The following is a 15738-nucleotide window of genomic DNA, read 5'->3' as shown; positions in this document are numbered from 1 at the left end:
GACGTTACTAGCCTAGCAGAGTTGAAGTCGTCAACCTAGCCAGCCATTTCGACTTTATTCTGAAGTTTTCAACATTGCGACTTCATTCTCAAAATGGGATTTCAACTTTATGCTCAACATTTCCACTTTATTCTCAACATTTCCACTCTATTCTTTTCATTTCACTCTATAAAAAACAAATATTCCTCCTCCTTCCTCTTTTTTTAATGTGGCCCTTATACTCTGTAGCAGGCTACTTTGCCTCGTAGGATTCCATTGTATAGCCGTTTTGCGGTTGCCGGTTGTAGACTCAATTCTGGGCCGATTTAGATCGTTAATTGTCCTTAGTAAAAGTTTCGACCCAAAAAGATCTGAAAATGAAGTCCCAGTCTTAAATGGAAAAAGCCAGTGGGGTTGTGTGAACATACTGGAAAAGGGCTCTGTAAAGATGAATATAAATCTTCCACAGAGAAGGGGAAGGATTGTAAAACAATTTTTCTGTCAGTTTGAAGTCTGGCTCATTCAAACATGTGTATAGTTGCAGCACCATGGGAAAATAGCACTTGGTCTCACAGGGTGTGCTTACTCTAATATAACACCAGGTGGCACTCAACATTGGTATTATGTGTTTACAGCAAGGTAACAGATGGTGGCAATCAAAACATTTTAACTAAGGTCAGAGCAGGAGGCAGTCAGCTTCTGTAATCTAAGGAGCACATAATACAATGTTATATCAAAATATGTGTAGTGAATATGTAAGAGAGATTGGTAAAGGGGACCTAGTGTAGGTCTATAACAGGTAAAGTCTCCCCAGACTTTGAAACATGTGCATGAGCACACCATAGTTTTATAAAATAAATAAAATGTGAATGTGGGAATATAGCCTGTTTATTGGCTTGGAAACACTTGAAACTGTTTTCTTGCTTTTGTACATTGTTATAGTAGGCCTATAATGTCACTGTTGTCTAATAACAATCGAAACTTGTAGAATTCCCTCCCTTTTGTAAAATGCTGGTGGAAATCCAATAAGGTTTATTTGTTAATTTTAAATACAAACTGTAGTTCTCTTGCTCATTACAATTCGACACATAGGAGTGATTTTACAGTAACACTGTTGCTGTCTGCCTTACATTAATGATATCATGGTCCAATCATCTGTCTCTATTTTCTCATGGGCAATGAGCCAATATCCAATTAGAGGCTCTGCTGTTAATTTATGTTATTTAGCCAATCAGTTGAAGGGGGTGATTAATAGATCTTCCTCTGGTCATTTTCATTTTGATTCTTGAAAAAAATCATCTAGATTGACTTTCCACAAATGAAACAGTCTGCTCACTACAGAATGCATGTTATGGTATTTTGATGTGCTTTATCTATATATAAACAATTTGTATGTCCATCATAGTTTTCTAAACAAATTCATTGTTATACAGCCCATCCAATAACAAGGAGGCACACTGTGTCTTATAGTGCAAATACATGTTGTGTGATAGCTGCTCCTATTTTTTCCTGAATGTGGAAAAAAAAGTGATACCTTTTAAGTAAACCACTCTGACCCCAATTCCATCAACTGCATCCAATCTGTAGAGCAATCAGATGCCTGAGGTTCGTAAAGAGATAACAGAGCAGCATCCCCCCCTCAAGCACCTGCTGACAGATGACAAAACCAGATGTTTGTTTGAGGTTAGAGCTATTGGTTATGATTAAAGTGGATACAGAACTTAAAAATGAAGGGGAAAAAATGAGTTCATGTTGTTTGTATTTTATTATTTAGATCATACTATCTGTATATTCAAACAATACATATTAAGGTATTTTTTCATCTAACAGTACATTTTCAGGTATTTTCTCATCCAACAGTACATATTCAGGTATTTGATCTCATTATTGATCTCCCTATTTAAAGGAAAATATGTCATCAGATGATACGTGTGGAAGTGCTGACTGATGTACTGTACAGAGCATAAGACACTGGCCCTGATATACAAATCCATAATGCATGAGGAAGGAAACAGCCAGAGTTCGTCTCCTTACCTCAGACATCTGTGTCTGTCTGCCATAGTAAAGTTATCTATTCCATTCTATTATGTAGCCCAGGCCTCCTGGCTTACGCTGTGAGTCCAGGACTGAGGAAGGCAACGAGGAGGAAGGGGCCACAGAGGTGACGCTTCACCGCCATGCGTGGGCTCCATGGCTGACTTAACGTGTCATCCTCTCCTGAGCACACAGAGGTCTATGTGAGAAGATAAAAGCACTCCAACCACGCTGCTCCGGTCTCAGGTCCTCCATAGTAACGGTCAAGACGAGCAGGGACTGGGAGACTGGGGGAAAGCACGAGCACAGACTCATATCCAGCTTCATTGTGATTCTAATTCGGTTGCTCAAAATTCAATTATTTTACAAATGTACTTGTCCTTGCAAAAAGCAAGACACAGATCACCATTCAATATGATGTGAAATTCTACAAAACTGTTGTTGTAATGTATTTATAAGAGGAGAGGGAACTGTAATGTATTTATAAGAGGAGAGGGCTTTTTGTTTTATTTCAAAAGCTTCACTGGGTGGCCGGGTGACCAGAATCTTCGAATGTAGCAGCAGAGAGATTGCAGCCCAAAAAATGATTTGTTTGTGAGAGAAAGGTAGAAGAGAAAGAGAAAGGCAATGGCACCAAATTGCATGGCCTCTGCCCCGAGTCTTTTTCTGACTCATATTAGTTGTGGGGACCTTAGAATGAAATCTCACCACAGACTGTTACAGAAAAAGGGGTCTGAGAGCGAGAGAGCCTGTGTTGTTTTCCATTTAATGAGAACACGGCGAGCCGGGTCTGAGGTGGGTGTTATTCAAGCTGGCCTCAGAACACCTCCACCCGCCCACATCGTCCGGCGCTCTCCCCGGCCCAAGTGCCCTTGCCGGGTCGCCGCGTCGGCCAACCTGAGAGGATTGGATGTTGTTATATGAGAGAGGTGGTGTGTTTTGCTGACAGCCAGGGTGGCTGACCCATAAGTGTCATCTGAGGTCAAGAGTATTCCACATATCCATCAAGCCACCGGCCTCAGTGATAACGAGAAAGTCTGCAGCCTGCACTTATTCATTATGAGGTAGCCTCTACTGACCCCCTTTAATGAGGCTACCACGGACCACTCAGTCAGCAGCCATACATTAAGTCTAGATGTATAGTTACATTGCAAACAGCTTGCATTGCAATGTTTGAATGATTTGCACTTGGTTAATAAACAAAATCTGCTGTGGCTGCATATTAATATTGGAAATGTATTAAGGCATAAAAGAGAGAAGGAACTAGTCACAGACCTGAATAACCTTTTTCACAATATCGGATTACTGCATATCAAATCAACAGACAAAAGATGCGATTTGGCAAAGCTCTTGACAAACGTATCTATATCTTAAAAGAAGATTGACATAAAAATACCTGCTTTTAGGGACTACACATTTAAAATCACTATGTCTGCTGCCTGGGTTGGAGGGTGGAGAAAGTGATCCTGCCACTGCACAAAACCATGTTAATGGCATAGACCACCACTGAGTTATCAAATCAACAAACAACATTTGTCTCACCTGAATGATTAAAAGCTCACCTGAAGGAAAATGGATTGACCTGTGATTGACTCATTTTCCCTGGCTGCACATTTCCAGCTATGACAGAAATCCCATTACTCTGATGCCAGAGGTTGGAGCTGCAAGACTACAGGGAATATTTCACTAATGTTTATAGCGATAACCACTATTAAAAGAACTCCAAGAAATATGTATACTGCCAATATATGGTCAAATGATACATGTGTTTGGTTTTATGTCTGATATTCAAGATTGATCTGAGTCCAAAAAGAAATGGCCATATAAAAAAAATGATTTACAACCATACCATAACCATAACTATAGGGGTATAATCCTTTTGTGAATGAAAAAGGATAACTTTGATGGTCAGTGCTGTGTGTACGTAAAAGCAAAGTTAAAATGAACTCCCCTGTGAAAATATGAACTTATTCCAGAGTATGAATGTGTGCTGTTGATGTAACTAGCATTTTCTCCAGTGGTAGATATACAATTTGCAACATGACAATGACATGTAGACAAATATGGTTTCGTAGGCATTCTAAATGCTTAAGTGCTTGTTAATGAGAGAAGAATTGTTCTTCAAGTCATCTCAAACTCATTTTAGAAACAGGAACCATCAGGCTATAGATTTCTTTCCTCCCAGGGTGACTGGGTGAGAACATCTCCGTCCCTCACTATAATACGAATAGCAGATCCAGAGGTTACGTCACTGAACAGCGGTACCTACAGGACAGTGTTAATTAGAGAGGGCTGACAGGATCGCTGTCTTCACATCCAGTAGCCCCCGGAAGACCCCGGGTACTGGAGCTGCTGTGTTCTGAGAGGGGCTGTTGAAGGACTGGGATGAGTACACAGACCCGAGACAGACCTGTGCTCCTGTTTATTCACAGCCAGGCAGAGGCTCACTGAGACAGACCTGTGTTCCTGTTTATTCACAGCCAGGCAGAGGCTCACTGACAGACCTGTGCTCCTGTTTATTCACAGCCAGGCAGAGGCTCACTGACAGACCTGTGCTCCTGTTTATTCACAGCCAGGCAGAGGCTCACTGAGGCAGGTGACAGCCTGATGAGACGCGAGTGTGGTGGCCCAGGTCTCACCGGAGAGACTGCATTCTATTCCACGTCCTGTCCTTGACATACCAGCTGTCCGTTTTTACAAGATGCAGTAACTAATACAAGTCAGTAGAGTGGTTGGGGTTTATTGATAATTATTAAGGGAAGATAAAATGTTCTGAATATTTCAAAGATGGAGTAATGTTGACATGCATGACCTGCTGTATTTTCTGATTTGTGCCACCCAACTGACCACATATTCAGGGGAATGTGGCCATTCATAACATCCCTTTCACAGACCAGATGGTGTAGTGCTGTCTTCTTGAATGTTCTGCAGAAATGGTATAACATTATTGTTGAGATGTAATTTACCTCCACATCTGATCTGTCTGATAGTTCCTTAATGATGTTAAAAATGTTGGTGACAAGAATTCTGTCAAATCCAAGATCCATGATCTTGTTGGCTGTTAGTCTTGCCACACATGCAGGTGCCTACAAGTGCTTTAGCCCCCAAAGAGGCACCTATAGTGTTAAAGGAAGGCCCCATTCTAGTCTCTTTAATTCAATACTGTCAGGAAACAATATCAGTTTGCCACAGTTTTAAAGGGAAAGACAGAACTGCTGGATAGCTCTAAATACCAGGAAGGGTGTAAATACTAGACAGATGAGTCACCGTTGATGTAGCTGACAAAATGACAGATATGGCCTTTTCATTTTTTTTTAAGGTCATTCGGGTTACAACAACACCCCCAAACATAGCCAGAAATAATCTTGGTGTTTCCTAGATAAACTTGTGGCATTAACAGTTTGATGAAATTCCTCATATCATCATCAATTGCAGTATCTCTATATGTGAAATGATAAGGTGTAAATGTTAAATTGCTTTTCAGTTAAACTTCATGCTATTCTCCAGTGTTTATATAAGAATCATGACTTTTTTGTCACATTCGAAACATTTCAGAAAATGGAATAAAAATTAAGTCTGAGCGAAAAAGAATGAAACCCTTGAGTACAGAGGGCTCCGCCTGAGACAACAGTGCCTCTTGCCTTTGAGAGAGACCAAGGCTGATTGAAATTCAGGTAAGGCCAAATATCTGTAATGTGTTCTGACGAGATGCCGCTTGCTGGAAACACACAGAGTAGCTCTAAGGTGATATTGCAAATGACCAAAAAGGTTACCTTCACAATTCTGTGTTGAATGCCAAAGAGCAAGCAAACTATTGATCAGATACACATGAACATGAACCACCCAGGGAGATGTCTGACCACCAATGTGCAATATGCAGGCAAATTCAAAACAAATACAACTGCTATACCTTTGGATGAAATAGAGGTGTGTGGAGCGGTTGGTAAATGCATAAAAATGAACCTCTCAGCCCCAAGGAAACTATGGCGTGATGCTGGTGTGTGGACAAGCCCTCAGCTTGCATTGCATTTAACTGACAACAACAGTTGACGTTTGAAGTCTTGCCCTGTGTGTAATTGGTATGTCTTATTTACTCCATGTCAGTTATTTTGGAATTGCAGAGAGGCCTCAGGGTAAAGACATGGCATGCCTGAGACAACTAACCAACAGATGAATGGTTATTTTCAAACTCCAGTGTGAAATCAAGTTGTCCAAATTTAATCACTGAATTATGCAATGCTTGTCTTGTGTCCTAGAGGGTCATTTTTATCAGTCTTGTCATTTCAATTTGAATTCCCTAAACGAATCAGCCACAGGCAACACAAACCAGTTTTTTTTTTCTGAATAAGGATCAGTGAGGTGATCGCTGTGACAAATTACCCCGTTATAAATTTGAGGTAATGGCTTGAGGGCATTTGTTTATGCAGGCCCTCATTACCTACTGTGAATGCCCCGCTAGTCTCTCTCTGCAACTGTTCCTGTAAAACAAGAAATTAGAATAGTCCAGGTGAACTCTACTTCTGTCCCAGTTTCCGTACCTATGGCTATAGAGCTCTGTGGTATCTAAACCAATTATAGGTTACAATGTATTGATACGTATCAGAATGTGAATCCCTGATGGTGTCTCTGTGTTGGTACACAGAGTACATAGAGGAAATTGTCCACTCAAGTTCTGGAATGTGTCCAGTGGGGCTCGACTGGCCTGAATACTAACCGCACCGCACAGAGACTGATGGATTGGTGCTTCAATAAGGCATCACTGAAATACAAATACTTCAGACTATGCTGAGGCATACTGAGGCATGTGCCATTTTTATGGAAGTGAAAAGTAATGTCCAGTCTAAAAGCACATAGCCTGAGATGCTGATCAATGGGTTCCAAAAAAGTCAGATTCTTCACTGAATACTTCTGTATATTGAAACATACAGAGTTGGATAAAGTCTGTATTACATTTATCAATGGCTGTTTCTAGAACTTTGTACTTTGTATATTGTACTTTGAACTTTGAACTTTGTAACTTTGTGCTCTGTTGTACACCATATTGTACCAGTAACAAGGTGTACCGTAACATGTAATATACACACTAGCAGATAATACACATGTAATATACACTAGCGTATAATGCAAACAACTCAACCATAGTTTTCGTTCTTCTCCCTTGTTGACTTCTTTCAACCAAACATTGAAAACAAAACGATAAACAATATATAACAAGGTATGGTGTGATAGAAATGTAATTTTTAAACCACCTACGAAGGGTCAGTGTATACATTTTATTAGTGCACCTGGAATACTCTCTGGCTGTGATGTGAGAGGGGCTCAGATTTAATGTCAGGACAGGGTCCTTAAAACCCCCCGTGCTGAGGTGTCACTCATAACTGTGTTAATAACAGCACCTCTGTTCAGCCCAGTCCCCCACTGAGACTCCCTTCACCGCTTAATTTTCTGTCTCGGCAGGTGGACCTTTCAGACTCGTCACTCGTCTCATTGGAGCAGAATGCCCAATAAGTTGAACTCCTGCCTCATCTCATGAGTGGTGAACACCATGAACAGGAAGGGCTAAATCTTGTATGACTGACACACAAGAAAAACAAATCTTTTAGTTTAGACCGCTGTTCTTAGTTTACCCAAGCACTGGACAGGGCTGTGACAAATCAACATGCACAAATATGTGAACTGTTCAGTGCATGGGGAAGACGGCAATACGGAGAGAGTAAACAAGACTGGGAGGGAAGCTTTCTGACCATGCTTACATTGGCCTGTCAGAAGGTGAGGCTTTAGTTTTCGTCAGCTCTCAGTCAATCTTTGAGTGGCAGTTTCTGAGCGTACCTGCACACTGGTAGATTTCGTACGAGGGCATATGAGTTCTCTTTACATATCCTACACTCACCTTGGTCGCTCACTCACAGAAAAAAAAAACGGATTAATTATTTGTAGGAGTCAGTGTCCTTTTGCGAGACAAGTTTTCTTATTCTTGGTTTCATTGTTGTTGTATACCTCTAAATAACAAAAGCCGATCAAACTAGCACAGCACTGCAAATAATAAGGTGTTTTTTTTTTACCTACATGAATATAAAGGGGAACGTTGCCATGCTCATTGCTGCAAACAGAACTTAAAACATAACTCTGTTCATCCGAGGAGGGGTGGTGGAGCAGGGGGCTGATAACCTACAAGGTGTAAAGAGAGACACAAATCAATTTTTAAGTATAATATAAATCTATAAGTCTTTCTATCTGAAATCTATTGTCCTTTAAATTTGTTCTGTAGGGGCTGACACGGTTTCATTTTCCTTCTTTATTTGACTTTAATTCTGTCTCTTAATTATGGGGTCATGGCCCTTTTAATTCATTAATCTCATTCACGTCTGCCTTTAAACTGGTACCTTAAATCCTCTTTATGGTCGATCTCACTTTATCCTCAGTTTCAAAAATTGCTCACTAACACTCTGTGTGCTGTCTGTGTATTGGCTCAATTCAGCGTCAATGCCACCTTTTGTCGGGGGAAGACAAAATCAGCAGGGGCTGTGAATATTACTTGGCTTCAGGCAACTGGCCAGGGTCAAGGCTTTTGCCAAGGAGTTTATCATTATTGTAAACTCTACAAAGCATGTTGAATTCATTTTTATTTTATGTAACTTTGCACGCTTCACTTCCATTCAATTAACATTATATGAACAATCCTTACAATAGCACCACTATATACATAGATGTATTTAATAACATAGGAAAAATCAGTGAGATAATTGCATTCCCCTATGTACTGTATAGCAATGGGGTTACTTCATACTGACCGCAGGATAATAAAGCTGGGGCCCATCATTGTAGCATAGGAGTACGGAGTAGTGTCTCCTAAGGCCAGGATATGTGTTCATGAGGCTCTATGATTCAGTATCAGCTTCAGTAGCAGCTTCTCATCTTGAGAGGTCTCTTACATAAAGGGAAGCTGACAACCGATTCTTGAGTGATAGCAGTGATTCAGAGGTTTATTTTAGAAAGTCTGTTTAGTTGGATGAACCAGTTGTTATGGACCTTAAGTGTGGCCATATTTAGTTTTAAATCTAAATGTTCAATGAAAAAGCCACAACAACACTGAAAGCACTAGTTTGTTAACCCAGCATTCAATTTGTGTTGTCAAATTCGACCATGGTAACAATTTAAATATCTTCAATACGTTGTTTGATACTGTATTACACAAAAAGGTGCTAAAATAAACAGTAACCCAATGCTTGACGTCTTACATGGACAAAGTGATTCACTGGCCAACTGAGAGAGAGTGCTGGCAGCACGTTATCCTTGACACTCTGTAGAGAACCAAATTCTATTAGCTTTTTCTCATTTTTTATTTCAATGAGAGCCATGTGTCTCCACAGGCACAAAGGACACGACGCCAGAACAACTGATGGGAGAATGTTCCAGAGTTGGCGTCAGTGTGACTAGGAACAGTGGGGTTCAGTAGCGTCTAGAAAAGTGCTGGCTAGTTTGAGTGCTCTTGGCAAGCAGCAGCCCAGAGACCTGGCAATGGGGTTTGTTAAGGAAAACATCAATACCTCACTTTGCCCAGGCATGTCAGTGTCATTATCTATCCGACAGCCTCGACAGAACTACACACAAACTGTATTGTGAAATAGTCAAGGGCATTGGGAAGAGAAACGAGTACCAATTAAATCATTAAATATCCTATTAAAGAAACCACCCACAAGTCAATCTGCTTTCAGTCATATCGTTACATTGCCCTGTTCTATTGGTGCAGTAGGTCTCTCGTGTTGTTTGCTATTGAGTGTGTAAGGGCAAGGACATCCCCACTGAATCAACATGGTTTTCAGTCCAGTATGTTTCTCCCTCACTTTGTTATGTGACCCCTGGTTGAATCAATAGCTGGAGAAGAAATACAATATTTTCTTCCCACAAGGGCAACCGGAACCCACAGAATTGATGGACATTGTCGGCACAAAATTCCTTGTTTGTGTCTACACTCTTACAGTGATGAGAAACGTATAACAAATTCCTGGGAGGAAGAAACAATTTTGTACTTTTTAAAATAGCACTATAATTCAACAATTATCATTAAAAAATCATTAACAGATTCATATTTTGTTGTTATTTTCCAAATCACTGAATAATGAATTGTGCAGCCGGAAACTAATATCAGACAGAGCCCATTTGATGGACCTCTATTAAAATGCTCTGCCATATCATTATGTGCAATGAAATCCACAGGTGGCAGGAGGAAACAGCCTGAAAGACCATAAGCTACTCATTCAAGCTTGCACCACCTAAGGAGTAAAAAGCAGGTAAAAACCGAACAAAAGCCTGGAGAGGCTCTAACATGAGAAGGGTAGACTGATGTGACCAATGCAATGGCACTCTCACTCATCCATTTTTAAAGCATACATAAAAAGAAAAGCCAAAGGAACTGCCTCCACAGTCTCTTCCTCTGAAGCTCAGCATGGTCCCACCTCCACAGCGCAGAATCTCAAGACATGCTCTTTCTGAAGCTCAGAGGGGGACTGTCAAGATAAAAAGTTGCAATTGCAAGGTAAGAACTGAAAAATGACATTTAAAAAAAAAAAAAATCACAGTTGCATCAAATCAAGTTGAGATTGTGAAATATAAACCTGCGATTTCAAAATGCACTGCATTCCATTCCATCATGTAACTGAAAGAGATTGCCATCAGTTCAATTGTACTCTGGGCGTATCTTTAAGTTAAGTTAAGTTTTTATTTAAATACATCAATTGACTTGTTGTTGTTTGGTTGTATCATGAGCCTCTGTTTTCTTCAGGTCCTCCCTCACATTAATGAAGGAGAGGATGTTAAGCAATTTATTCAGAACTGAATTTAATGAACACAAAAAGGTAGCCTGTTATGTCTGAACTGAGGCTAATTAAAATAATTCTGTACCAAACAATGTACATTAACAATTAAACCGATAGCCAACTAAAAGTAGAGCTTTTATATATTTTATAATTATGTCAAGTGAGCCAACCGCAAAAGTCTTCTGAACGAAGAGAGCAAGTTATGAAAACAACAGCTAATAAGACCCACTGGTATCAAAATGCAGACAAGCGTAAATGACTTCCTCTCAGAAGGACCCTGTTACCATGGGGTTGCAACAACAGTGCCTGGAGACGGCAAAAGAAAACGAATACGTCTTTTAGCTGGTTTTACAACTGCCGATTTCTCTTCTGGGGATGTTTGGTCTACTCAGTTGGGAATTATAGAAGACTTTGAATATGAAATAGTTTCCTGTTGTGTCAGATCCGGCTGATTTCACAAACAAAGGGGACATCCCACCACAGTCATCCTCCTTATGCATTTGAAACAGACATTACAATATCAAAATGATTATCTTAGAACAATACATTCTGAATATAATTAATGCAATGTATATCATAATCAGAAATGAAAATTAGGGAACAGGAACACGGGGAAATTGCCTTTTCGTACTAGATAATGCTTCCTCCAGCGGAAGGACATGATATCATGCTACCAATAATAGCAGATATGCTCAATGCTGGAGTTCTGCTACTATAAATTCAACAAACACGCCTAACAGTCTGTGTATCATCACCTTCATGCATATAGATAACTGCATACGATCTGTGCAGTGTGGATGCATAGCGGGGGGGTGCAATGCCTTCTTAGAGGTTAGGGAGGTGACCTCTACAGGCAACAAGTCTGATGAATGGTGGTTCAATGACAGCTGCATGTCACATGTTGGGTCAGAGGTCGTTCTTCACAGATGTGACAGCCTCCCCCTGAGAAGCGTGAAAGGAACCTGGCGATGGCAGGCATAGGGATGTCAGCCCGGGCTTTTTCCCTTTTTTTCCCTGCACATGATGAATGACTCTTCCCCGCGGGAGTGGGGATGCTGTTCAGCGATTCCCTCTGATTTAAATGCCACCGTTCACATGGCCATGCATGCTCATCCTCTCACACGTCTCCCGGTACGCGCAAACTATTTTTCACAATTAATTACGCTGACAATAAACACAGCAATTTGGAGACTACTTATAAAGTGCACGGCATTTGTATTCTCCTTTACGTGCAGTCTCATTGATTGCCAGAACAATTACAATAAATTAATTAAAATAATGATGAAAGTAAAGAAAAAAAAAATGTAGGTAGCAATCTGGTTTCTAGATGAAAAGACCAAACGCAAATGGAGCAACTGCACAAAGCATGAATGTGTTTGCAGAAAATGGCCTCCTGCCACTGTTCATCAAACAGGGGGTGATAATGGCTTTAATTGCCAAGTCATGACTGCTCTCCGGTGACGTGACAATAAACAGATGGATGGGAGAGCCTGACACCCGCCTTTTAGGCCTGTATTGTACATCTGTTGGAAACAAAACAAGCTTGACACTGGACCAGTCTGAAACCGCAGGGGTACACCGGCTTTCTTTCATGAGGCTGAGCACTCACTGTCATGTTTACTGCACTCAAGCACCTCTGTGGGTGTCTGCATTATTTGAATCAAGGCCTATATACGTATTAGCCCAACCAACTATTACCTGGCAACCTGCTAGTCTTCAAAGCATGACATTTGCATTTTATAACCACAACATCCACTAGAAAAGGATAACTGCGCACATACTGTCAAAACATCTGCAGTTAACACACACCAGACACGATTGCTTTGACACGCAGAGGGAGATGCATGCAGAGGTACAATCACTGGACTGTGAAACCAAACTGGTTTAGACAAAAGTATTGCAAGATGTGGAATGTCCCAGACTGTGCAAATGAAATCAAAGAGACTGCACTACTTATTGGCATTCTGTAGGCCACTCTTTTGGCTTACACCCTTACAATATCTCCACATTGAAATATTTGCCCTGCATCAGGATTAATCAACTGTTATCACTGTCAGGCGGGTGTTGTCTTTGAAAGTTTTGGTCACGTCCATAAGCAGGTCTTGTGTAGGCTGCAGAGACTGACAGGAGGGTAGCAATCACGGAGAAGACATTTCGCAAAACACTCTTCACCTCTTTGTCATGGTACCTTGATGAAATATTAATGAATGGCTTTCTGTCAGGATAGACCAAGTGAGCTTATTTACTGTGCCTCTCTAGTGGCCCCTCTGCAAATCTTTTATTGACACCTCACCCCTACATCCACATAAAGGCATACCAATGCACAACGATGTGTGTATGCATGTATGTATGTGTGTGCATACTGCTATTGTCCTCTAATGTATTTGTAGGAACTATAGATGACTCTGACTCTGGTTGTAAATTTGGAAGAGCTTAGAAGTTGGATGGGAACCGTCTTGCCTGCCCTGTTTCCAAACCACAGTCAACAGAAAATTAGAGCATTACTTGTTACAAATATGTTGTAGAACACCCTGTTAATGAGGTCATTATTATTTAAATCAAGTCATTGATTACAGATACAACCCATTACATTGCTTGTTTTTTTTACTCCTTACAATGCAAGTTCACCATCTGGAACAAAAGCACATTGATTCCTGATTTGTGCTATGCGTGAATAGACATGCATTATTTTCAGGTTTTGTATACTGAAGTTTTACAGAAACTTTGGTTGGTAAATAATGCAGCATAGAAAGTTAACAGCTATACCCAATACTGTAGCCGTACAATATATGTATATGCTTGTGTGTGTGTGTGTGTGTGTGTGCTCAGAATTTTACTCATGAAGGCTGGCAACCAAAGCATGTCGTGAAGTAGCCAAATAGTGTCAATGAATTACCCAATCCATTTAGCCTCACACAGGATTTATCATGGATATGCATGTTTATTTAGGCCGTGAATGGATCGTTCTTCCTTATTGAAGTGGGTTGTGAATTATGAACTGCACTGACTGATATACACGTTCCTTCCCTGTCTGGTGAAGGATGACCAAGGTATTAGAATAATGTTCCATTTAACTGATGAGGACATGACTCTTGACAAAGTACAAAAAACTAGCCCCTTCCAGGCCTAATTCAGAACTGACATTAATAACTCAATTATTATCAATTCAAACTATTCATGTTGAGTGGTATTAACAAAAAAATATTACCCTTGTTATCCTATAAAAACAGGTACACGATTATAATTAGAGCATTTTGTTATTTTATAGTCATACTATAGTGACATTGGCGAGAGATGATATTAACCCAGACAATTAGTTATGATGGAATTGCAATGGAAAGTTTAGAGGCAGGACATTTATTCCCTCTTCCTCATCTGACAGAAATATACAATTCAAGGTTTTCAAGGTTGACCTAATCTCCTCCAAGGATGTACCTCTAGTCATTTGCAAATGGTCTCCAAAGGGAACAACTCATGAATTTTGAGTAGATCAAGATCCCCCTCCAAAATGGAAAGAAATCTTTTCACATCTCATTACTTTAGCAGAGATTTGATATGCAATTATGTGTTGCCTCTCACCTCACACAGAGGCAAGAACAGTTTAAACGGATCCAGTATATGGGTAAACAACGACTTCAGTGGCAGCCCCACATCTCAAAGGGTTTGAGCTGCCCACTTCCCCTGGATTGGACAAGTTCCAAACAGGCCTCAAGAATTGCACCAGGCACCAGTTTTACCGTAACCCCCTGAATAACAGAACTGTGATTTGTTTGCATTGCCTTCTGCAACTCAAGTTGGTTTTGGTTGAAGTGTTGGCCAAATAAATAGATGCGAATGAATCTCACCAACAGGCACATGTGTGTGCACTGCAGGACTGACACCAGAATGAGCAAATATTGGCTAAATTAAAACAGCAGATGCCAGGATTCATGGCCTGACTCACTCCAAGTTCCCATTCCAAACACAACAATTATGTGGGGAGAGCAAATGTGTGTGTGTGTGTAAGTGAGAGAGCGAGAGAGAGAGAGAGAGAAGAAATATATTTGGACATGGAACAATGATGGTACATGAGCTTTTCTCCTTCTGCAGCTGACCAGTATCTTCATGCTATGGTACTTGGTGTACACCGGTCCATGTCTTGATGTAATGAATTAATGCCTCTAGGCAGGATAGCGACTACTGCCCAAACTGAAAGTCATCATTGTGAAAGACGCATTGCTAAATCTTACATCATGATTCCAAAACTAACTTCAGAATGCAATTCATGTCACATTCAGTCAGAAACCAAGAAACTCCTGAATGTCATACCTAGAGTATTCCTAAAACTCCGACCAGTTACAGAGAAGAAGAAATTAAACCACCAATAGAAATGAACGGCTCTTTATGAAGCATACAATTGATAACAGCCCAACATTTTCTCCTTAAAGTTTCTTTACTTAAAATACAAGCAGAGCAATCAGACATTGGATAGCAGGAGGCTGTTTTGTCATTGTAAAGGGCAAGACTAAAGGCAGGAAAGGAAAATGAACCCTGATCTGTTTTAATGAAAGTATGCCCTACCTTTCCATTTGAGCCCTTTCTCTCTCTCTCTCTTTCACCCTCTCTCTGTGTCTCGCTCTATTTCTGTCTCTTCACACTGGCAGACTTACAGCACAGATGGACTAGTCAGGGCAGGTGGCTGCCTTCCTAGTTTACCTGTCTAGCTGCTTGTCTTTTTTCTCCTCACAAGTTGCACTGAGTCACTTTATTCGATCACACATTAGAACACTGAATCCATCTAATAAAGATCTCTTAAATAGTCTAATAATAAGTCAATTAAATTGTAATAAACTACAACATGCAGTCCATAGACCTGTAACAGTACTCTGGAGTAAAAACAAGCCTCACACAAAGCATAGACATGTTTTTT

Source organism: Clupea harengus, chromosome 4 (genome assembly GCF_900700415.2).
Source record: "Clupea harengus chromosome 4, Ch_v2.0.2, whole genome shotgun sequence".
Classification (NCBI taxonomy): Eukaryota; Metazoa; Chordata; class Actinopteri; order Clupeiformes; family Clupeidae; genus Clupea; species Clupea harengus.
This window is presented reverse-complemented; position numbering follows the sequence as displayed.